At 40.8% G+C, this 23,641-nt stretch overlaps 2 pseudogenes; both read left to right on the top strand.

Moving 5' to 3' along the window:
- The first annotated feature begins 2,439 nt into the window (after nt 1–2,439).
- On the top strand, nt 2,440–2,949 carry LOC143686759 (T-complex protein 1 subunit epsilon pseudogene; annotated as a pseudogene).
- A 693-nt stretch (nt 2,950–3,642) lies between these two features.
- On the top strand, nt 3,643–4,212 carry LOC143688618 (T-complex protein 1 subunit epsilon pseudogene; annotated as a pseudogene).
- Nucleotides 4,213–23,641: the final 19,429 nt, after the last annotated feature.

Genomic DNA, 23,641 nt, shown 5'->3' with positions numbered 1-23,641 from the left:
GTAGGTGGTATTCTCTGCCTTTATCAATGAGAAATAGAGCCCAGAACTGTGGTGACTTGCCCAGGCCCCCATGAGTCTTGGTGGACAAGAAAGCTGGTTCTCACTCTGAGGTCTGGCTCTTCTCCTTCCAAACAGCTTTTCCAGATAGCCTTAGAAGCAGAGGGATCAAGAGTCTTTCAGAAATAGTGGTCTCCAGCCCAGACAAATCGCTCTTGTTCAAACACTCACCACGTTTCCTTATTGCCAATCACATTTCAAGGCCCTTGACAGTATACTCCCCAAATAATTATCTACTCACTTACTCTAACTCCCTAACTCAAGCTGTGCCTTGCACAACAGCTGCTTCCTTTGTGGTTGACCCTCTGACACCTTTGAGCCCTTAGCCGTGCTGTCTGCCTGCTGTATTTGTCTTTACACAATCCCCATGTCCATCTGCCCCCTGGGCAGCAGTGTAGTGTGGGGGCGAGTATGTGTCCATTGCAAAGCCAAACTTCTGGGCTTTTGCCCACATCCATCATTTACCAGCTGCGTGACTTAGCCGGGCCCCTAACCCTCAGTGGCTCAGGCTCCCACAGAGTAAATGAGATAGCAATCGAGCCCATCCACTTGGCTGCCTGAGTCTCAAAGCCTTCATACTTCTAAAGGACTTAATAATAGTTGCTAGCGAAGACCAAGGACATTTCTGAAATTGGGAGGCATCTGACAGTCAAAAGCATATCATATAAGGCAGTGAGGCCCACCCACCTGGGACAGAGTAGCCTCTTCAATAAATGGTGCTTGGAGAACTGGGTATACATATGCAAAGGAATGAAAGATGATCCATATTTCACACACTATACAAAAGTTAGCTCAGGAGAGGGAGAGAAGATGGCGGCTTAGTAAGACGCGCGGGTCTTAGTTCCTCCTCCAGAAAAGCAACTAAAGAAACAGAAACAATACAAAACAGCTCCCGGAGCCACGACAGAGACCAAAAAGACAGCGTACCCCATTCTGGAACGGCTGAACCGGCAGGGAGCATCCGCTGCGGTGAGATACCCGAGGGGCGCGCGTTTTCCCGGTCTGGGCGGCTGGCGACTGGTGTCCCCTCCACGCACGTGGCTCCCTGGTCTGACTGGGAACGTTGGATAGCGGGGCCCTCCCACCACGCTTGGCGTCTCGGGCCAGCTGGGCAATTTGGACTGGCACTCCCCCAAGCTGCGGCGGCCGGCGACCCCCCCTCCACGCGCTCCCGGGCGACTGCGAGATTCGGATTGGCAATTTAAAGGAGCCACAGCATCTTTTACTGGTGGGCCCCGCAGACAGACGAGCACCACGAGCGCCACCTACTGGGCAGGAAAAGAAAAACAGAGCCCAGAGATATCACAGAAAAACCTTTCAACCAGCCGGGTCCCACACCCAGGGAAATCTGATCAAATGCCCAGACACCAGCAGAAAATAATGGATGACGCTTGGAAAATTGAAGATATGGCCCAGTCAAAGGAACAAACCAATAGTTCAAATGAGATACAGGAGCTGAGACAACTAATGCTGAATATACGAACAGAAATGGAAAAACTCTTCAAAAACCAAATCAATAAATTGAGGGAGGACATGAAGAAGACATGGGCTGAACATAAAGAAGAAATAGAAAATCTGAAAAAAACAAATCACAGAACTTATGGGAGTGAAGGACAAAGAAGAAAAAATGGAAAAAACAATGGATACCTACAATGGTAGATCTAAAGAGACAGAAGCTACAATTAGTGAGCTGGAGGATGGAACATCTGAATTCCAAAAAGAAACAGAAACTATAGGGAAAAGAATGGAAAAACTTGAGCAGGGGATCAGGGAACTGAATGACAATATGAAGCGCACAAATATACGTGTTGTGGGTGTCCCAGAAGGAGAAGAGAAGGGAAAAGGAGGAGAAAAACTAATGGAAGAAATTATCACTGAAAATTTCCCAACTCTTATGAAAGACCTAAATTTGCAGATCCAAGAAGTGCAGCGCACCCCAAAGAGAATAGACCCAAATAGGCGTTCTCCAAGACACTTACTAGTTAAAATGTCAGAGGTCAAAGAGAAAGAGAGGATCTTGAAAGCAGCAAGAGAAAAACAATCCGTCACATACAAGGGAAACCCAATAAGACTATGTGTAGATTTCTCAGCAGAAACCATGGAAGCTAGAAGACAGTGGGATGATATATTTAAATTACTAAAAGAGAAAAATTGCCAACCAAGACTCCTATATCCAGCAAAATTGTCCTTCAAAAATGAAGGAGAAATTAAAACATTTATAGACAAAAAGTCACTGAGAGAATTTGTGACCAAGAGACCAGCTCTGCAAGAAATACTAAAGGGAGCACTAGAGTCAGATACGAAAAGACAGAAGAGAGAGGTATGGAGTAAAGTGTAGAAAGAAGGAAAATCAGATATGATATATATAATACAAAAGCCAAAATGGTAGAGGAAAATATTATCCAAACAGTAATAACACTAAAAGTTAATGGACTGGTCCGCCGGTTGCGGGGAAGTAACTCTTGCTGCTGCATCAGGGCGTCTGTGGGGACCCTCGCCTTTGATGAATATGGACGCCCTTTCCTCATCATCAAGAATCAGGACCGCAAATCTCGTCTTATGGGCCTTGAGGCCCTCAAGTCTCACATAATGGCTGCAAAGGCTGTAGCAAATACAATGAGAACCTCACTTGGGCCAAATGGGCTTGATAAGATGATGGTGGACAAAGATGGTGATGTGACAGTAACCAATGATGGGGCCATCATTTTAAGCATGATGGATGTTGATCATCAGATTGCCAAGCTGATGGTTGAACTTTCCAAGTCCCAGGATGATGAAATTGGAGATGGAACCACAGGAGTGGTTGTCCTGGCTGGAGCCTTGTTAGAGGAAGCTGAGCAGTTGCTGGACCGTGGCATTCACCCAATCAGAATAGCCGATGACTACGAGTAGGCTGCCCGCATCGCCATTGAACACCTGGACAAGATCAGCGACAGTGTCCTTGTGGACATGAAGGACACAGAACCTCTGATTCAGACCGCAAAGACCACACTGGGCTCCAAAGTGGTTAACAGCTGTCACCGACAGATGGCTGAGATAGCCGTGAATGCAGTCCTCACCGTGGCAGACATGCAGAGGAGGGACGTTGACTTTGAGCTCATCAAAGTAGAAGGCAAAGTGGGAGGGAGGCTGGAAGACACTAAACTTATTAAGGGTGTAATCGTTGATAAGGATTTCAGTCACCCACAAATGCCAAAAACAGTGGAAAATGCAAAGATTGCAATTCTCACGTGTCCGTTTGAACCACCTAAACTAAAAACGAAGCATAAGCTTGATGTGACCTCTGTAGAAGATTATAAAGCCCTTCAGAAATATGAAAAAGAAAAGTTTGAAGAGATGATTCAACCAATTAAAGAAACTGGTGCTAACCTAGCTATTTGCCAGTGGGGCTTTGATGATGAAGCAAATCATTTACTACTTCAGAATAACTTGCCTGCTGTTCGTTGGGTTGGAGGACCTGAAATTGAGTTGATTGCCATTGCAACTGGAGGATGAATTGTTCCACGGTTTTCTGAACTCACAGCTGAGAAGCTGGGTTTTGCTGGTCTTGTAAAAGAGATCTCATTTGGGACAACTAAAGACAAAATGTTGGTTATCGAGCAATGTAAGAACTCCAGGGCTGTGACCATTTTCATTCGAGGAGGAAACAAGATGATCATCAAGGAAGCAAAGCGGTCTCTCCACGATGCCTTATGTGTCATCCGGAACCTCATTCGTGACAACCGTGTTGTTTATGGAGGTGGTGCTGCTGAGATCTCATGTGCTTTGGCAGTTAGCCAAGAAGCAGATAAGTGCCCAACCTTGGAGCAGTATGCAATGAGAGCCTTTGCCGACGCACTGGAAGCCATCCCTATGGCCCTATCTGAAAACAGTGGCATGAATCCCATCCAGACTATGACCAAAGTCCGAGCCAGACAAGTGAAGGAGGAGAACCCAGCTCTTGGCATTGATTGTTTGCAGAAGGGCACAAATGATATGAAGCAACAACATGTCATAGAAACCTTGATTGGCAAAAAGCAACAGATATCTCTTGCAACACAAATGGTTAGAATGATTTTGAAGATTGATGACATCCGTAAACCTGGAGAATCTGAAGAAGAAAGAAAAAATTTAGCACAAAATGTAGTTGTAAGATCCACTACTGTGATTAAATAAAGGGGTGTCGTGATGCATCTACAGCTATTTATTATTTCTTTTTTCAGACACTGTAGATGCTCTAATAAAAATAGCTGTTTGGTAACTGTAGTTTCACTTATTCAAAGATATGTAATTATAGGGATACTGTCTTACAAGCTTTTGTATTCGTTATATTAAAGGGATCTGTTTAAACAAAACAAACAAAAAAGAAAGTTAATGGACTGAATTTCCCAATCAAAAGACATAGAATGGCAGAATGGATTACGACCCAGCAATACCACTGCTAGGTATCTACTCAAAGGACTTAAGGGCAAAGACACAGACGGACATTTGCACACCAGTGTTTATAGCAGCATTATCTACAATTGCAAAGAGATGGAAACAGCCAAAATGTCCATCAACAGACGAGTGGCTAAACAAACTGTGGCGTATACCTACGATGGAATATTATGCAGCTTTAAGACAGACTAAACTTATGAAGCATGTAATAACATGGATGGACCTAGAGAACATTATGCTGAGTGAGTCTAGCCAAAAACTAAAGGACAAATACTGTATGGTCCCACTGGTGTGAACCGACATTCGAGAATCAGCTTGGAATATATCATTGGTAACAGAGACCAGCAGGAGTTAGAAACAGGGTAAGATAATGGGTAATTGGAGCTGAAGGGATACAGACTGTGCAACAGGACTAGATACAAAAACTCAAAAATGGACAGCACAATAATACCTAAGTGTAATGTAACTATGTTGAAACACTGAATGAAGCTGCACCTGAAATATAGTTTTTTATTTGTTTGTTTGTTTGTATCTTTTGTTTTTGTTTTTTTTCTTTTTCCTTTTTATATATATATATTTTTTTATTAGTATTATTTTAATTCTCTTCTCTATATTAACATTCTATATCTTTTTCTGCTGTTTTGCTAGTTCTTTTCCTAAATCGATGCAAATGTACTAAGAAATGATGATCATACATCTATGTGATGATACTAAGAATTACTGAGTGCATGTGTAGAATGGAATGATTTCTAAATGTTGTGTTAATTTCTTTTCTTTTTTTTGATTAATAAAAAAAATTAAAAAAAAAAGTTAGCTCAAAATGGATCAAAGACCTAAACATTAGAGCTAAGACCATAAAACTTTTAGAAGAAAATACAGGGAAATATCTTATAAATCTTATAATAGGAGGCAGTTTCCTAGACCTTACACCCAAAGCATGAGCATTGAAGAAAGAAATAGATAAATGGGATTTCCTAAAAATTAAACTTTTATGTATCAAAGAACTTTGTCAGGAAAGTAAAAAGGCAGCCTATGCAATGGGAGACACTATTTGGAAACCATGTATCAGATGATGGTTTAGTATCCAGAATATATAAAAAGATTCTTCAACTTAACAACAAAAAGACAAATATCCCAACTAAAAAATGAACAAAAGACATGAGAAGACACTTCTTAAAAGAGGAAATAGAAATGACTAAAAGGTACACAAAAAGAGGCTCAACTTCACAGGTTATTAGGGAAATGCAAATTAAAACCACAATGAGATATCATCTGACACCCATTAGAATGGCCAGTATCAAAAAAAAACCAAATAACAAGTGCTAGAGAGGATATGGCTAGAGAGGATTATTTACTATTGGTGGGACTGTAACACGGTACAACTGCTCTGGAAGGCAGTTTGGTGGTTCTAGGAAGCTAAGTATAGAATAGCCATGGATCCAGCAATCCCATTAGAAAGTATATATACAGCATTTTGAATGAGTGCCAAGAGATGGAAACAGCCCAAATGTCCTTCAATGGACAAGTGGCTAAACAAGGTGTGGCATATACCTATGAAGGAAAATTATCCAGCTGTAAGACATAATAATAAAGTCACGAGGCATGTAACAATGTGTATGAAACTTGAGGACACTATGCTGAATGAAATTAGCCAAAAACAGAAGGACAGATACTGTATGGTCCCACTAATTTGAACTAACATTAATGAGTGAATTTTGAGAGCTGAAGTAAAGAACACAGGTTATCAAAAGAAAGAAACAGGGTAGAGATTGGGCATTTGGTGCTAAAGGAATATAGATTGCGCAACAAAACTGATTGTAAAAATTCAGAAATGAATGGCACAATACTATCTGGTTGTGGCACAATAATATAAGTACACTGAATGAAGCTGAATGGGAGTGTGATCGAGGAAGTAAAGCTGGAGGCATGTATGAAACCAGAAAGAAAAATAGGGGATAAAGATTGAGACAGTATAACTTAGGAAAGCCTAGATTTCCTAGGCTTTGGACAATGATGGTGATTAAATGCACAAATATAAAATCAATTTTGCATGAGGGAGAACAAATGAATGTCAACATTGTAAGGTATTGAAAATGGATGGTGGGTAGGAAAAAGTACAATCAATGCAAGCTAGGGTCTATAGTCAATAGTAATAGTGTGATATGCTTCCACTGAATATGATAAAGGCATTATGCCAAAACGAAATGTCAAAAGGAAGGAGACGGCAGGGGAGGGGTATGGATTCTTTGTGGAAGAAAAGGAAATGTCTTCATATAGATTATTATGGAGAAGGCATGTCTATTTACTTAGGTTGGAGTGTATGATGTGTGAATATAACCGTTTAAAATGAACAAAGAGAAACAAGTGCTAGAGAAGATGTGGAGAAAGAGATGTACCTATTCGCTGTTGGTAGGGAAGCAGAGAGATGCAGCCCCTTGGAGGGCAGTGTGGTGGTTCCACAGGAGGCTAGGGTAGGGTTGCCATATGATCTGAAACCCCACCGCTCAGTATGTACCAGGAGGAACTGAGTGTGGGGATAGGAATAGAAATTTGCACACTGGTGTTTATGGCAGCAGTGTTTGTAATTCACAATGGATGGAGGAGGGCTAAGGGTACAGCAAATGACAAATGAAAGGGGGAACTGTGGTGCACACATACAATGGACTACTGGGTGCAGCCAGAAGGAATGAAGTTGTGAGACATGCAACTAGGTGAATGAAACTTAAGGACTATATGTTGAATGAAATCTCAGAAACAGAAAGACAAATAGTATTATGCCTCATTCATATGGACTAAGTACAATATAAAAACTCGGTGAAATGAAGTCGAGAGCATGGGTTATCAGGTTGGAACCTATTGCAAAGCATCCTAGATTGTTAACTCTAACAGCAGTCACATATATTCAGGAACTGTAACTTTAATTTCTAAATTCTGAGGTACTGAGCTGTTTGCATATAACCTGGTCATTCTCAGAAACTTTGGATATTTATGTGGCACTTGAGACTCAGAGTTAGAGTGCTGAAGCTATGAAAATCAGTGTACCCCATACAGGAACTGTTTAAAAAGTTGAAAAGGGATCAAACTTCAACTAGAGATATGAATGATGCTGCTCTGGATAGGACTAAGGCAAATCATAATACAGGGTAAACGATGCTATCATCCATATTTTATAACTTCAACTTCTGTGTGAGAGCAAAGGGAGAGATATTTATTTGGTGTAAAATTTATATTTTGGGTAGCACATTACCTAATTTAGCTTGTATGGTCAGTTCATTTGAACACCATAAGTACATGTAATCTTGAATAGGGCATGAGATTTTGTTGGTTTGTCCAGGTTAGTGTTATGCCCCAATATATCCCAGAGTAATTTGGGCATTGAATAAAGAAGTATTTGCAAAGTCCCCTTGGGAGACTGGAGAGAAAGAAGGAAATGTTCAGCTTCCCCATTTGGAGAATTTGTGATATTCTCGCAATATCACAGATTTGGTGGGGACAACCAAATCGATAGGCTGAGCCCTTAATCTTGGGGATCTTGAAACTTATTTATGCGAAGAATAGGCTAAGCCTACTTATAATTATGCCTAAGAGTCACCCCAAGAGAACTTCTTTTATTGCTCAGATGTGACCTCTCTCTCTAAGCCAATTCAGTAGATGAACACACTGCTCTCCCCCACTACGTGGGATATGACTCCCAGGGGTTTAAATCTCCCTGGCAAATGGGACCTGACTCTTGGGGATGAGCCAGGACCCAGCATCACGGGGTTCAGAAAGCCTTCTTGACCAAAACGGGGAAGAGAAAAATGAGACAAAAGAAAGTTTCAGTGGCTGAGAGATTTCAAACAGAGTCGAGAGGTTATCCTGCAGGTTATTCTTATGCATTATATAGATACCCTTTTTTAGTCTATTGGAGTGGCAGAGGGAAGTACCTGAAGCTGTTGAGCTGTGTTCCAGTAGCTTTGATTCTTGAGGACAATTGTATAATGGTATGGCTTGTACAATGTGACTGTGATTGTGAAAACCTGATGCTCCTTTTATTCAAGGTATGGACAGATGAGTAAAAACATATCGATAAAAATTAATAATTAATAAGGGGAATAAGAAGTAAAATAAATTGGGTAGATTTTTGACTAGTGGTCAATGAGAGGGAGGGGTAAGGCATATGGGATGCATGAGTTTTTTCTTTTTATTTATTTTTCTGGAGTGATGTAAAATGTTCTAAAAACGATTATGGTGATGAATACACAACCGTGTGATGCTATTGTGAGCCATTGATAGTTTACCATGTATGGGTTGTATGTATGTGAAGATTTGTTAATAAAGATACTTTTTAAAAAGCATATCATGATGGCTTGGTGGCAGGTTTTCCTAGTGGAACATAAACTAATGGCGCTTTTAAAAGCTGATGTCCTCATAGATGTGATGAAATACTGCATTTGTTAACAAGTATGAATACACCTTGCTTTTCCCACCCATTCTGAAGTCACCCATGTTAAACCAGTTTCCTTCATCTTGACCCCTTGAAGCCCTCTACGATGGCTGGGGTGAGGAGGGAGGAAGGAAATGTACCAGGCAAACAATTTCCTTGGCTGTATTATGTTTTGCGGTTACACCATTCTATCCTTATGGCCCCTGTAGCTTTGCACGGACCTTTTTCCTTGTTAGGATTGAGTCCCCTCCTTCCTGAATTTCTACCCAGCTTTCTTCATGCAGTTTAAATGTCATCTCTTCTGGGCAGCTGTCATGGATACTCCCAGAATTCATTCCTTTTCAGAGCACCTTACACACGTCTGCAGTATTTTGTACTCATCTGTACCATGACAGACATCTTGCTGTACTCTTTATTTGAGCACATCCCCTTGGGTCCAGCACCTAAAGGAGGAGTGCAAGGCTAGTATTCACATTTGTGTCTACAACCTTGATACTGACTGCCATGTACTTATTTTCAAATATGTCTAAGTTACCAGCGAGATGCTTCAACCTCTGGCAAAAAACTTAACCTCTCCTTTTTTTTTTTCAGAAACCATGGTTAGACTGATTCAATCTTGGTTTCTTCCAAGAAAAGACCCCCACTTCATCCCTACCCACCCCCACCCCCAGCCCAGTTAAAACTGTAGAAGAAAGTTTTCTCTCCCTGAGGATCTATTTGTCCTTGCTATAAAACCCTACTATATTTGCATGGATTTCTGTAATGATGGCATAGAGAGATGTGAAGGAAAATTTATATCCACACAGTTAGACCCTTTCATGAATGACTTACACTGTGAAATTTGAAAACTGAATTCATTTTAAATTTGCCAGTGGCTTGTTAATGGCTCACAAAGAAATATGTACTTTACTCCAGAAGTCATTTAATAAGATAAGACCAATTAGATATTCCTTAGAATTTACAAACAGCTGAAAACTAAACCAAATTGTGTTTCGACAAAAAAATTTTAAATCCACAAATGAAAAAAACAATCCCCTTCCCCAAATTGATTTGTTCAACCAGGGTTGAGTTGTATTTCCAGGGAATTAAATCACAGACAAGCAGCTTAGGAGCTTTCAATCATCTTCCAGAGATGCACTTAAAAAGTTGTAAAAGTTTCTGCTTTAGATCTGAAAAGAAGGAAGAAAATCTATTTTAAAATAATTTCTATTACTGTCACAATTTTATTCTTAGATAATCATCACATGTGATCATTTGTAATTTATTTCTGTTATTTTTTTCAAATGTATTTTTAGGCAAATGGGTAATGACTAATTCTTAATTCAAGTTTTAATTTTCCATTCTTCCAGACACCATTTTAGCATTCAGTGATGCAAATTGATTTTTGCACCTGCTTTCAATAATGTTTGAATCTCTACTTTCTGGTTGGCTTATTTCTTACCAGCCATTTGATTGGTCAGTTAGATTTCAGAAACAAAGTCACAAATGCTTGCTTTATTTTTGTCCTTATATGAGCATAATATCCAATGTATTTCGTCTTTAACTCTTCACTTCTTACCCATTGTGTTGCCTTGTGTAAATTGATACTGAGATGTCAAATGCAAAACAAATAATGAAGAGAGAAAAAGGAGGTATATATATATTAAAAATATTTAACTTTCTATTTTGAAACGTGCTCAAGATTACAGGAAAGTTACAAAAATAATGCAAACACCATTCAGAGAACTCCAGCATATTCCTTTCCCTCCCCAGATACCTGCCCAGTTCCACCAATTTTATCTTTTTGCCACATTTGTCTTTGCTTCCTTGGCTTCTCTAAGCCAACTCAGCAGGTGAACTCACCTGCTTCCTTGGCTTGGAGGAACTTGCTTCCTTCCCTCCCGTCCTCCCTGCCTTCCTCCCTCTTTCCTTCCTTTCCCCCTTCCTTCCTTTCCCCCTTCCTTCCTTCCTTCCTTTTTTCCTGTTTTCTGAACACATGAGTATAGGTTCTAACATCATACTCTTTGAACACCTAATATTGCTGTAGACATTTCCTAAGAATAAAGATATTCACTTATGTAGCCTTAAGTGCACTTATCAAGTTCAAGAAATTTAACATTGATATAAAACTCACAGTCTATATTCCATTTTCTTCATATGTCCCAATAATATCCTTTTAGACTGTTTCTCCTCTCTTGCTAGATCCCATCCAAGATTATGCATCACATTTAATTGTATCGGTCTCTTTTGTTGTTTTCTCTTATTTTTAAAGAATTGTGCAAACGTGTATAAAATATAAGCATCCCATCTGTGCCTGCTTGAAATTATTATGTACCCCAGAAAAGACATGTTTTAATCCTGATCCCATCTTGTGGGAGTAGCCGTTTCTTTTAAATCTGATTCAAAACTGTACGGCAGAAATTTTTTATTAGATTATCTTCATGGAGATGTGAGTGCCCAATTGTAGGTATGACATTTTTTTCTTTTATTATATTTATTAAACACACCAACAATAATCATTCCATTCTACATATATAATCAGTAACTCACGATATCATCACATAGTTGTGTATTCATCATAATGATCATTTCTTAGAACATTTGCATCAATTCAGAAAAAGAAATAAAAAGAAAACAGAAAAAAGATTCATACATACCACACCCCTTACCTCTCCCTTTCGTTGATCAACAGCAGATTAGACCGGTGAAAAAAGAATCAGAGAACTTTAAGGTAAGACTTTTGGAATGGCAGGTGGTGAGGGCACTGCAATACTGTGAACGTGACCAACCCCGCTGAATATTATGCTTTGGAGTAGTTGAGATCATGTATTAGTTTGCTAAAGCTGCCAGAAGGCAGTATACCAAAACTGGAATGGTTTTGAAACATCTACAAATTTATTTTAACATTTGGTCTCCCTATTAGTTATTTATTTTTAATCCACGTGTTTTACTCATCTGTCCATAAGATAGATAAAAGGAGCATCAGACACAAGGTTTTCATAATCACACAGTCACATCGCGAAAGCTATATCGTTATACATCTTCAAAAGACATGGCTACTGGAACACAGCTCTACAGTTTCAGGCAGTTCCCTTCAGCCTCTCCATTACACCTTAACTAAAAAGACGATATCTATATTATGTGTAAGAATAACCTCCAGGACAACCTCTCGACTCTGTTTGGAATCTCTCACCACTGACGCTTTATTTTGTCTTATTTCACTCTTCCCCCTCTTGGTCGAGAAAGTTTTCTCAGTCGCTTGATGCTGAGTCCCAGCTCATTCTAGGATTTCTGTCCCATGTTGCCAGGAAGGTCCACTGGGGGTGGCATTTTAATTAATTGGAGATGTGTCTCTACCCATTCAAGGTGGGTCTTGCTTAGTTTAATAGAGTCCTTTTAAAGGGGAAACATTTTGGAGAAAAGACAAAGATGCTGGAGATGCAGATGTTTGGAGAACAGTTGCTTTAGAGCTGATAGAGACATGGATGTCTGGAGATGCTTGAAGTGACAACAGTGAGAGCAGGTGCCTAGACACAGGCAGAGTCCAGCAGATGTCACCGTGCACTTTTCTATGAGATGCTAAGCAAGCCAGAACCCAGAGTTGTGTCCTGGAGGAGTTAAGTGAAGGCCCACAGATGCTCAGCTTAGAAAGGAAACCACAGGAAGCAGAGGCTGAAAGCATCAGAGCCCAGGAGCAAGGGACTAGCAGAAGGCAGCCCCATGCCTTCCCAGCTGACAGAGGTGTTTTGGATGGCATCAGCCTTCTTGAACAAAGGTAACCTCTTGTTGGTGCCTTAATTTGGACATTTTCAGGGCCTTAGGACTATAAACTTGTAACATAATAAATTCCCTGTTTAAAAACCATTCCAGTTTTGGTACACTGCCTTCTGGAAGCTTTAGCAAGCTAATACATGATCTCAACTACTCCAAAGCATAATATTCAGCGGGGTTGGTCACGTTCACAGTATTGCAGTGAACCACCTGCCATTCCAAAAGTCTTATCTTAAAGTTCTCTGATTCTTTTTTCACCAGTCTAATCTGCTGTTAGACTGCTCTAGGGAATTTTAAATTTCTCTTACTGTGGTCTTCAGTTCTGTTTTGTTCCTTTCCATAATTTGTATCTCCATATTGATATTCTCTCAATGTTCATCTGTCATTTTCCTGATTTCCTTTAGTTTTTCATCTATGTTTTCATTTAGCTCTTTGAACATATCTAGGGTCTTTTTAAAAGATTTTTGCCTGGTGTGTTCCAGGTTTGGTCCTCCTCATCGTTAGTTTTATTAATGCTTTAATTTCTCCTTTGCCTGGGCTACCTTACTTCCTGTTTCTTTGTATGTTTTATAACCTTTTATTGAAACCTGGACATTTTGATATTTTACTGTGTTATTGCTGGAATTTAGACTCTGAGATGTCTGTTCCTCAAGCTCAGATCCAGGTAATGTTATAGCAGAGCTTACTTCCAGGAGCTAATAAATAAAGGTAGAGGGTGGGCAATGGTGATGCAGTGGCAGAGTTCTTGCCTGCCATGCCGGAGACCCGGGTTCGGTTCCGGTGCCTGCCCATGTAAAAAAAAAAAAGTTAAAAAAAAGGCAGAAAAGAAGACGCTTTTCCCAATTTTTGCAGATTGGCCTGTGCAAGAGCTTGCCTTTAGGATTTATCCATACAATTTAGAGAATAGCTCCAGGCCAAAGCACAGCTGCTTCCCTGACACTTTTTGTGCATGCATGCTGTCTTGGGCATGCACATGTGGCCATAGGATTTACCTCTACCTGAATGCGAATATTCCTTCATTTGTAGGAGATAATTTCCTCATGGTCCCAGTCACTGCACTATATGTCCCATAGCCAGCAATTCCCTGGCGGGACGACTTGACAGCATTCCCACAGTTGTGTAGGAGAACTCTGTGAACTGCCTACTACACACAGGACAAATTCTGAGAGGGTGAGTCCCTCAGGCCACAACAAGACAGACTGGGCCAGATGTACATGCCCCCCTCCCCCCCAGTGTGTGCACCAGGGTTGCTCTACTCCCTCCAGAACTGGGACAAGGGATTGCCCTGGGAATGCCAGCCAGCTGTGCTCTGAGCTGGTGAGTTATGGGGGAGGGGTCAGCCAGGGAAGCATAAGATCCTATCACTTTTAGGTGACTTTTTTTTTTATTATTCAACGCTCATCCCACTACTGCAGTCTTTTAACTATTTTCTGGACCTTCAAGAAAGATGTTTCTGCCAGTTCTTGCTGATTGTGCAAAGTTTCTGTGGGGGAACAGAACCCTGAAGTGTTCTACTCCATCTTGATTGAGGATGGGGGAGCCTCGAGATTGTGTTTTTAATATCTTGATATTAACTCATTGCAACAGATTATTTTTGGAATCTACAATCTTTTTTCCTTAAAAGAGGAAAGTGAAAGAAAATACAAACAAATAAAAATTTAAAGAACAGAAATCTTGTGGGCATGTGGTGATTGGATGAGAGGGATCTTGTGCTTAGGCTTGATGGCTGCTAATTCAGAACCAAGGCAGAATCTGTGTTGCACTTAGAAATACATTTTTGTACCTTTCGCCATCAAACAAAGGAAACCCTTTCAACAAAAATGAAGTTCTTGGAGCACAGCTCGTGCATTGAGTAATGCAGTGCTGCTTTAAACGTGGGCCCACACTAGCATGCACACAGCTGCTTGCCTGAGATAAGGGCAGATGATGCGAGGAAGTGTTAGAAACTTGTATAGCAATTTGAATATAAAAACAGAATATTATATATGTTTTGTGCATTTTGCATGTTTTTTTCTCATTTTATTTTTCCAAAAATTGTCATCCAGATAGATAGATAGATAGATAGATAGATAGATAGATAGATAGATAGATAGATAGATAGATAGATTAATGGCTTGATAGATACATAAATGGATAGAAAAAATGATACTGCACATGTGGTGAAATTAAAATTGGTGGATCTGTAGTTCTCTCTACGTATTTCATGCTATTTTTGCAATTGACCTATAAGTTTCAAATTATTTCAAAATAAAAAGTTTAAGAAAAAAATCATCTTTTGCAAAAATATTGTTCGTCCATGACAAACTGGAGAAAACATAAAACAAAAAAACCCAAACCAAACCTTGATTATCAAACACATTATTCTCATGCAATGTTCACATTTGTCCACAAGATGTCGCCTTCCTGCCAGAGTTGGTCTTGGAAAGCCCTGAACCCGGCAACCTCCAAGTTGCCTTTATGCTACACTGTTAGTTGAAGGTTTAGCGCAGACCATCAATCCTTGAACATCCAATACCAATAGATCGCTACCCATTATAATTCTTTATTTACAGCAAGCAAGCAGAGAGTGGAATTCACTTTCTGGGAGTCTACTATTCCAGCAGGACAGGACACCCGAATGCTCTAACGGCTCAGGGATGCTATGATGGAATCGGGTGTTGGTCTTCCAGACTGGAACAGAAGACTGTTCTGGGACAGTGTTCTCCAGCAGCACCTGGAGAGCTTGTTAAATCAGGGGCTCTTGGAGCCACCCAGAGCAGGTCTAACCAGTTCAGCTGGTGCTGCAGGTCCAGGGGCCTGAGCGCCTGAGAACCGGTGCTCTGTGGCCAACTGCAGACTCAAAGTTAGACACGACCCAATTCCAAGCTCTGCCTCTCAGATAATGGAGTGGCCCGGGTCAGGTGGCCTGACCTTCCCAGTTTCGACTTCCTTTGTGCAAATGGTTGTACCTGCCTTTCAGGTCATGTCAGCTCGTTGGGATAATCCATGTGACAGCATGACCTCCAGGGGGGATCTGAGTTTTTGTGGACCCCAAAGCTTCTTCAATTTTGAAAAATAACACAAAATTATAAATCAAAGTTTAGGTATAAAGCCATATACTTATTTAGAATGAGAAAATAAAAGCAAATTCAAAATACAAAAAGCTGACAAATGTGACAATTGTCCAAAAATTCAACAAAATAACCTATTTTTTATTAATTTCCTGTCATATATCTCTACTAGTTATTTTTCTACACTTTTGTCTTCATTCTGTTTAATTCCTTTTCCTATGACAATGATTATATGATAGTCAATCACAAAACCAGAAAGATAATTCAGTCTTACCTCTAGTATGCTTAATCAAAATTTGTTTTTAATTATTGATAATTTAGGAAATTTCTTTCAGTATAGCTGGCAATAGCACGTGAAGTTTTAGGATGGTTGTCAAATTGGGGAGAGTCTCTTTCATATATGAGTTGTAAGATTTCAGGGCATTCCGAGTTTGCCTGTGAGGGACTAATCAAATGCTCTTTGAATCATTGACACTCTACCCAATTAGTTGAAGATGCCCTTGTGGCAGCATTTAAATTTGGTGTTGTCATATTAGTTGCATACTGCTGCTGTAACAACTTACCACACACTCAGTGGCTTAGAACAACACAGTTTCATGGGTCAGAAGTCCAGCTTGGGTCTCACTGCACCAAAACCAAGGCATCGGTAGAACTGGCTCCTCTGATGGCTCTAGTGGGGAACCTATTTCCTTGCCTTTCCCAGCTCCTGGAGGCAGCCTGCATTCTTTGACTCACAGCCCCTTCCTCTACCATCATAGCTACCAGTGTGGATCCTTCAAATCTCTCTCTGACTCTCTGCCTCCATCTTTCACTTACAAGGACCCCTGTAATTATGTTGGGCCCACTCAGATAATCCAGGCACTCTTCCCATTTCAAGGTCAACTGATTAGCAATGTTTATTCCATTGGCTACCCCAGTTCGCTTTGCCATGTACTGTAACATTAACAGGTTTTGAGTATTAGGACATAGATATTTTTGGGGTGGGGTGGGGAGAAGCATTATTTTGCTTACCACAGTCATCTTCATATATGTCAATTTTTTATGTCAAATGAATAAAACATGTCAATGTTTTCCCAGCAGTCATCACTCCAGTATACTAATTGAGTTATCAGGCAATGAAGGACCCTATTCATTACTCCTACTTGAAATTTATTTTTCCCTCAATGTGTTGCCACTTTAGGTCTGATGTGAAAATTGAAAATTCCCTTCAATATTGGAACATTTTCTATTGATCTTCATTGCTATTTTTTTATTAATTTCATTGCATATTCCATTAGTTTTTTTCTGACTATTCTCTCATTTCTTTAATGATAGAAGATGGTAGCCTATATATATGTGTAAGTCAGGACTCTGTAACTTCTCACTTGCCTTGAAATGTTTCAAGCTTCCTTCCACATTATTTGTTTAAATTCTAATAATTTTAAAAATAGATTCCTGCATCTTATTTGTTTTCATATTTCTTTTCTGGTTTTAGAAAATAATTTTAGATCCTCTAAGACTCATATACTGTTACCTTGTTGCAAGGCTCAAACAGCTTTAAGATGCCAGATTGTCTCATTACATTTGGACTCTCAATAAAAATTAAAGTTGATGTGGACATTTAAAATACTCTAACTATGGGCAGGCCCAGTGTAGACCATCAAAAGAGCAATCAGCAACTGCCAAGATTTCAATAACTCTGACTCTAATTAACCCTGAGTACCTGAAAGTTTTGCCAGTCTCCAAAGGAAAAGGGTGATTCTCTAAAAGGCCACATTTCAGGTACCAGACTTAAGTTTGAGGATTTGGGGTCTGTGCTGGTTTGAAACTGTTATACACCCAAGAAAAACCATGTTATTTTAATTCTATTTTCTGGGGGTAGACCTATTATTGTCTGGGACCCTTTGATTAGGTTATTTCCATGGAGATGTGATCCTACCCATTCAAGATGGTTTTAATCCACTTGCTGGAGTCCCTTAAGGGAAACACATTTTGGAAGGAACTCAGAACTGAGAGAAGCAAAAGAGAAAGCAAATACCATAGGAGAAGTCAGAAGGACCCAAAATAGCTGAGAGAGCCATTTTGAAACCAACCCAGGACAGGAGGGTCAGCAGAATTCCCTTGGGCACTGGTTTGAAACTGTTGTGTACCCCAGAAAAGCCATGTTCATTAATCCTGATTCGATATTGTAGGGTAGGACATCTTGATTAGGTTGTTTCCAATGGAGATGTGACACACCTAATCTTGCACGTGACCCAGTAATGTATGATTACATTACTGCTATGGAGATGTGACATACCCAGTGTGGGTGTGATCTTTTTTTTTTTTTTTTTTTTTTTTTTTTTTTTAAAGGAAAGACAGAGAGAGAAGGAAGGAAGGATAGAAGGAAGGAAGGAAGGAAGAAAGGGAAACATCTTTAAACATTTTCTTGTTTTATTGTATTTTGTTTTTCCGTTTTTTGTTACATGGGCTGGGGCCGGGAATCGAACCGAGGTCCTCCGGCATAGCAGGCAAGCACTTTGCCCGCTGAGCCACCGCGGCCCGCCCGGTGTGATCTTTTGATTAGATGGAGATAAGACTCTGTCTATTCAAGGTGGGTCTTGATTAGTTTACTGGAGTCCTTCAAAGAGCTAACATAAGGAAATATTTTGGGGAAAGCTCAGAGCCAACACAGACACAGGCGTTTGGAGATTAGTGGAGTGTCGACAGAGAACAGACACCTATACATGGATTCCTGGAGATGCAGAGCCTTGCAGACATCACCATGTGTCTTCCCATGTGATGCTGAGCAAGCCAAAGCCTGAAAAGAGAAGATGCAGAAAAGCTAAGAGAAGACCCACAGATGCTTGGAAAGGAAGCCAATGGACTCAGAAGCATAAGCACTGAACCAGGAGCAAGGGCCTCAGACACCAGCTATGTGCCTTTCCAACTGACAGAGTAATCCTGGACTCCATTTGACCATTCTTTGGTGTCAAGGTATCTTTCTCTGGATGTCTTAGTTTGGACATTTTTATGGCCTTAGAACTGTAAACTTGTAACTTAATAAATCCCTTTTATAAAAGCCATTCCATTTCTGGTATATTGCATGCCAGCCGAGGAACCCCAGATGCCATCAGCCTTTCTTCAGAGTTGTGGTATCTTTCTCTGGTTGCCTTAATTTGGACATGTAAATCTGTAACTTAATACATCCCCTTTGTAAAAGCTGATTCATTTCCAGTATATTGCATTCCAGCAGCCTAGACATGTCACAGAGCTTCCTCTTCTGATTCCCACTCAAAACTAACAGCTTTTCTGGTCACTAGGTAAATAGACCTGAGTAGCACACACAAATGGGGAATATGTTGTCTCCAAAATCCAAAGAGGCCAACTAGGCATTGCGCCTCTTTTTTCGGTCATAGGAGGGGTCAAACACAACAGCTTATCCTTTACCTTAGCAGGCATAGCTTGACATAGCTTACACCTAGAAATTTCACTGAGGTGGAAGCCCTGTATTTTTGTTGGATTTAGCTCCCATCCCTTGACAAGCAAATATCTTACCAATAAGCCTAGAGTAGTTGCTATTTCTTGCTCACTAAGTCCAATCCACATGATATCATCAATAAAATGACCAGTGTGATGTCTTGTGGGAGAAAGAGATGATCAAGTTTCCTACAGACTAGATTATGATATAGAGCTGGAGAATCAATATATCCCTGGGGTAGGGCAGTAAAGGTATACTATTTCTGGTGGTGCTTACTAACAGCTATTGAGAAAAGGGCATTTTCCAGATCAATAGCTGCATACCAGGTACCAGGGGATGTGCTGATGTGCTCAAGCAATGATACCACATTGGAAACAGCAGCAGTAATTGGAGTCACCACTGGGTTCAGTTTGCAATAATCCACTGTCACTCTCCAAGTCCCATCTGTTTTCTGCACAGGCCAAATAGGAGAGTCGAATGGGGATGTGGTGGGAATCACCACCCTTACATCCTCCAAGTCCTTAAGGGTGACACTAATCTCTATGGTCCCTCCAGGACACACAGTGAGACAGAACTGAGCTAAAACTCCATCAATCACCTGACCACCATAAGCCCCTATTCTGACTGGTGGATCGGAGTGTTTTGGTTCTCCTAGAACTAATGTAATTTCTGAGTCAGTGTCTAATAATCCCCCAAATATCTGATTATTTCCTTTTTCCAATGCACAGTTACCCTGTGTAAAAGGCTGTGTGTCTCCCTGGGGATGGCTGGAAGGAAGAATAACTATAAATTTTGGCACTGTAACAGGGTCCTTCCCCAAGGATACCTGACCTTTCCTGCATTCAAGGTTCTCTAGGTCTTTGAAACATCTCAAGTCTTGGAAATGATTAAGAGGCTGTGACTCTTAGTTTCTGTAATTCAAGTTAGGCTTTTGTTCACTTGACTTAGAACTCTTCTGCTTATACAGATCAAGTAAGAATTTAGTAGACTGCCTATCTATTTTAATTCTAGGTACCCCATGGTCTACTAGCTAATGTCACATTATTTTGACTGTTGCTGTGAGTCTACTGTTCATTAAGGTAGCCACCCCTACCTTATCTTTGGAGAGTAAATGCTGCCACGTGGCTTTTGCCAACTACAGATCCAATCACCCCCACCATGTTTAAGGATTCCAGGTTAGGGACAGCAGTTCCAAAGTAATGCTTGACCAAAAGAGAAAGGTGACTATAGAGCACTTCAGGGATTATGGGGCTACTCTCATAAATTTTTATTCTTTACAATCCTAGTAAAACGTGCATCCTCTGGACATTCCTGGGGTGTATGAGCTGGCCTTCCATGATAAATCCACTCTAACATCCCAATCTCTTTAAGCCACTGAACCCTCTCTTCTTCATTATACCAGGACAATTCTGGCATTTTGTGGTCAAGTAATGTCGACCACCTTTTGACCATGTTTCAACCACCCACCCAAAGAAATGCCCTTTCTAACCCCTCGAGCTACAACACTGAATCCACAATCTCTGTTTAGTGGGCCCATATCAATAAATTCAGCCTGATCCAGCTTTATATTCCTTCCACATTATTCTACATGCTTAATATCCATTCCAACATATAGTCCCCTGATTTCTGTCTGTATAAATTGGAAAACTCATGCAGTTGTTTTGGAGTATGGCATCCCTCCTCACGGATCATACTTTGTACCTCACCTTTCAGGGCCTCTTGGGACTTTAGTTTAGTTATAGACCTGGAAGAAAAGAAGGGGTGTGTGGGTGGGTCATGGAAAGAACTAAAAGTTCCTCTCAAGTCAATTGCCTCAGGGCATATCATTGCAGTTTCATCTGGTGAAACAGGATTACTCTCTCTAGACAGGGGAGTAACGGCTGTTTCCCTAGGGGAGCTGGTTATAGGATTAGTAGGCACTGAAGGGTTAATTTCTTCAGGTAGATGTTGGATGGCAGACTCCTCAGGGCAGAATGGAGGTTGAGAAACTGTTTCCTAAAGGCAGGCTGGAGGTGGGGCAGCTATTTCCTCAGTGCATTTATAGGTTTATCCAGCAAAGACTCAGTAGAATCTAGAGTTTCAATGTCCCCACTGCCATCATCATCAAGTCATATGTCCCCATTCCAATTTTCAGGATCCCATTCCTTCCCAATCAATGCCCTCACTTTAACAGCAGACACCCTACAAGGCTGAGATTTTAGTTTACACTGTAAATCTGTTACTCACACAATGAGATTCTGGATCTGGTTTTCAGAGATCTCAAGCCTGCAACCAGAGGAAATAAGATTTTCTTTCAGAGCACACACAGAAACTTTTACATCTTTCACACAGCTCTGAAGCTGCAAATTAGAAGCCTTTAGTTCATCTCTTTCTTTCATAACTGTATCCAGCATATCTATGAACAACCAGCCAATATCATTATACATCTTAATTCCACCAAACTCTGGAAAGGTGTCAAAAACACTGTTATCAAGAGTCTTGCCTCATATAAGCATATGCTTAGCAGAATTAAATGATGATATTTTGTGTATATTTTTTGCCAACTCACACCATGGACTGTCAGTGCCATCTTGATTGCTGGAAACATAGTCATTAGTGCCTTCGGATCTAATCAGGGCAGAAAATCAACTGAAAAAAAAATTTTAAGTGTATTTTTCAAGAACCATTCCTGGCTCCAAAGCTGTGTTAGTCAGGGTTCTTTAGGGAAACAAAACCAACAGGAGATAGCTGCAAATGATATGAAATTTTATTAAGATGTCTCATGGAACTATGGGGATGCAGGAGTCCAAGTTCCATAGAGCAGGCTGCAATCTGGCACTTCAGTGAAGGTCTTTGATAAATTCCCCAGGAAAGGCTGGTTGGCTGAAGTAGAGATGAAAGTTCTCTCTTCTGACTGCTGAAGTCATCACCTATCCCTTAAAAGCCTTCAACTTATTGGTTAAATGTCTCTCATTTTGGAAGGTACTCCCCTTGGTTGATTGCAAACGTTATCAACCATAGATGTGATCAACTGACATGATTTAAGTCCACGAAATGTCCTCTCAGTAACGGTTAGGCCAGTGTTTGTCTGACCACACAAATGGGCACTATCACCTGACCAAGCTGACACATGAACCCAACCATCACAGGGACCCAGGCCACTCACACATCTAACTGGCTACAGATTTGGGGTTCCCAGCCTACCCCTTGGGTTTAATAATTCAATAGAACACCTCACAGAACTCACTGTAAGAGCTATATTTATAGTCCCTTGTAATTTTATTATAGTAAAAGGATATAAACAAGAAGTAGCTAAGAGAAGGAAGGGACAGGGCCCAGAGATCTGCGAGAGTCTCAAACACAAACATCCGTGTCCTCAAGGAGAGGGTAATGAATCAGAACACATTACCTTCCCAGCCCAGCAATGTATCTTCTCAATCGTAGAAATTCCTCTGGCTACACGGTGAGCTTAATCTGCAGGACTCCTCCCCTCCCAGAGATTAGGGATGTGGGCGGATATCATGGGGCTCACATGGGCCACCCTCTAATCACATTGTTGGCCTTTGGGTAGGGCAGCCCCCACTTTAAGGCTGTGGTGTGGCTCGCCTCCCCTGGTCTTCTGCTCATCACATGAACTACCAGATGTGGTCCTGGGCACACCATGAATAATAAGAGACACTTCTATTGTGGGAAATTCCAAACATTCAGAGGCTTCCTTCCCAGGAACTGGGGACAAATACTGGCCAAGTTCTCATTATACTACAGACCCAAAGGAAATCTTCCATAGGAGCATTTTACTGAAACTCTGTATGTGAGGCCTTATGTTTCATAGCAGTGCTAAGTAAAATTCATAACAATAATACACAATCATTTTTACTCAAGAGGTGGAGAACAGCAACTCACTCAAACCACAGAAGAGGCCAAGAAACATGGGGTCGAGAGTGTCACTACAAGTTCTCCAATTTGTTCTCCTCGGGTTAGGGGACTTGAAGTTCCTACTGGTCCATAACTTCTTTAAGGGGAGGTGCCACATCATATGTTCATGGTTTTCCCACCCAAAGGCCTTCTCCAGTAACTGTTTCACAAATTTGCTAACTTCTTGGATATGTTGCAATGTCCTCATCTGTAAAGCTTAAAGTTTCCACTCGAAGCTCTTGGAAGTCTTTTCAGGTTCTGATACTCTAGGACAAAGTATTCTCAGCTAGGTATTTTAATTGAGCTGTTATGTATCCAAAAACCTTGACCCCAAATCCTTCTTCATTTGCTTAAGAAACTGCTAAACCTCAGGGTCCTCGGCGGGTAGGCTGAGAGCAGCTGGCTTGGCATCCTGGCCCCACCTTCACCAGCTGGATGGCTTTGGGCAAAGGCTGGGATGATGATAGCGGCAGCAAAACAAAACAATAGTTGCACCTGCCTCACACTTCTTGTGAACTCTTTCGGGATTGCCCCAATGAAGCAGGACTACTTGCCACCCCGTTTGACAGAGGAGGTCCGCGAGGCACTGATGGCCTGAGCCATGCACAG

The sequence above is a fragment of the Tamandua tetradactyla genome, chromosome 6 (genome assembly GCF_023851605.1).
Source record: "Tamandua tetradactyla isolate mTamTet1 chromosome 6, mTamTet1.pri, whole genome shotgun sequence".
Taxonomy (NCBI): domain Eukaryota; kingdom Metazoa; phylum Chordata; class Mammalia; order Pilosa; family Myrmecophagidae; genus Tamandua; species Tamandua tetradactyla.
This window is presented reverse-complemented; position numbering and strand designations above follow the sequence as displayed.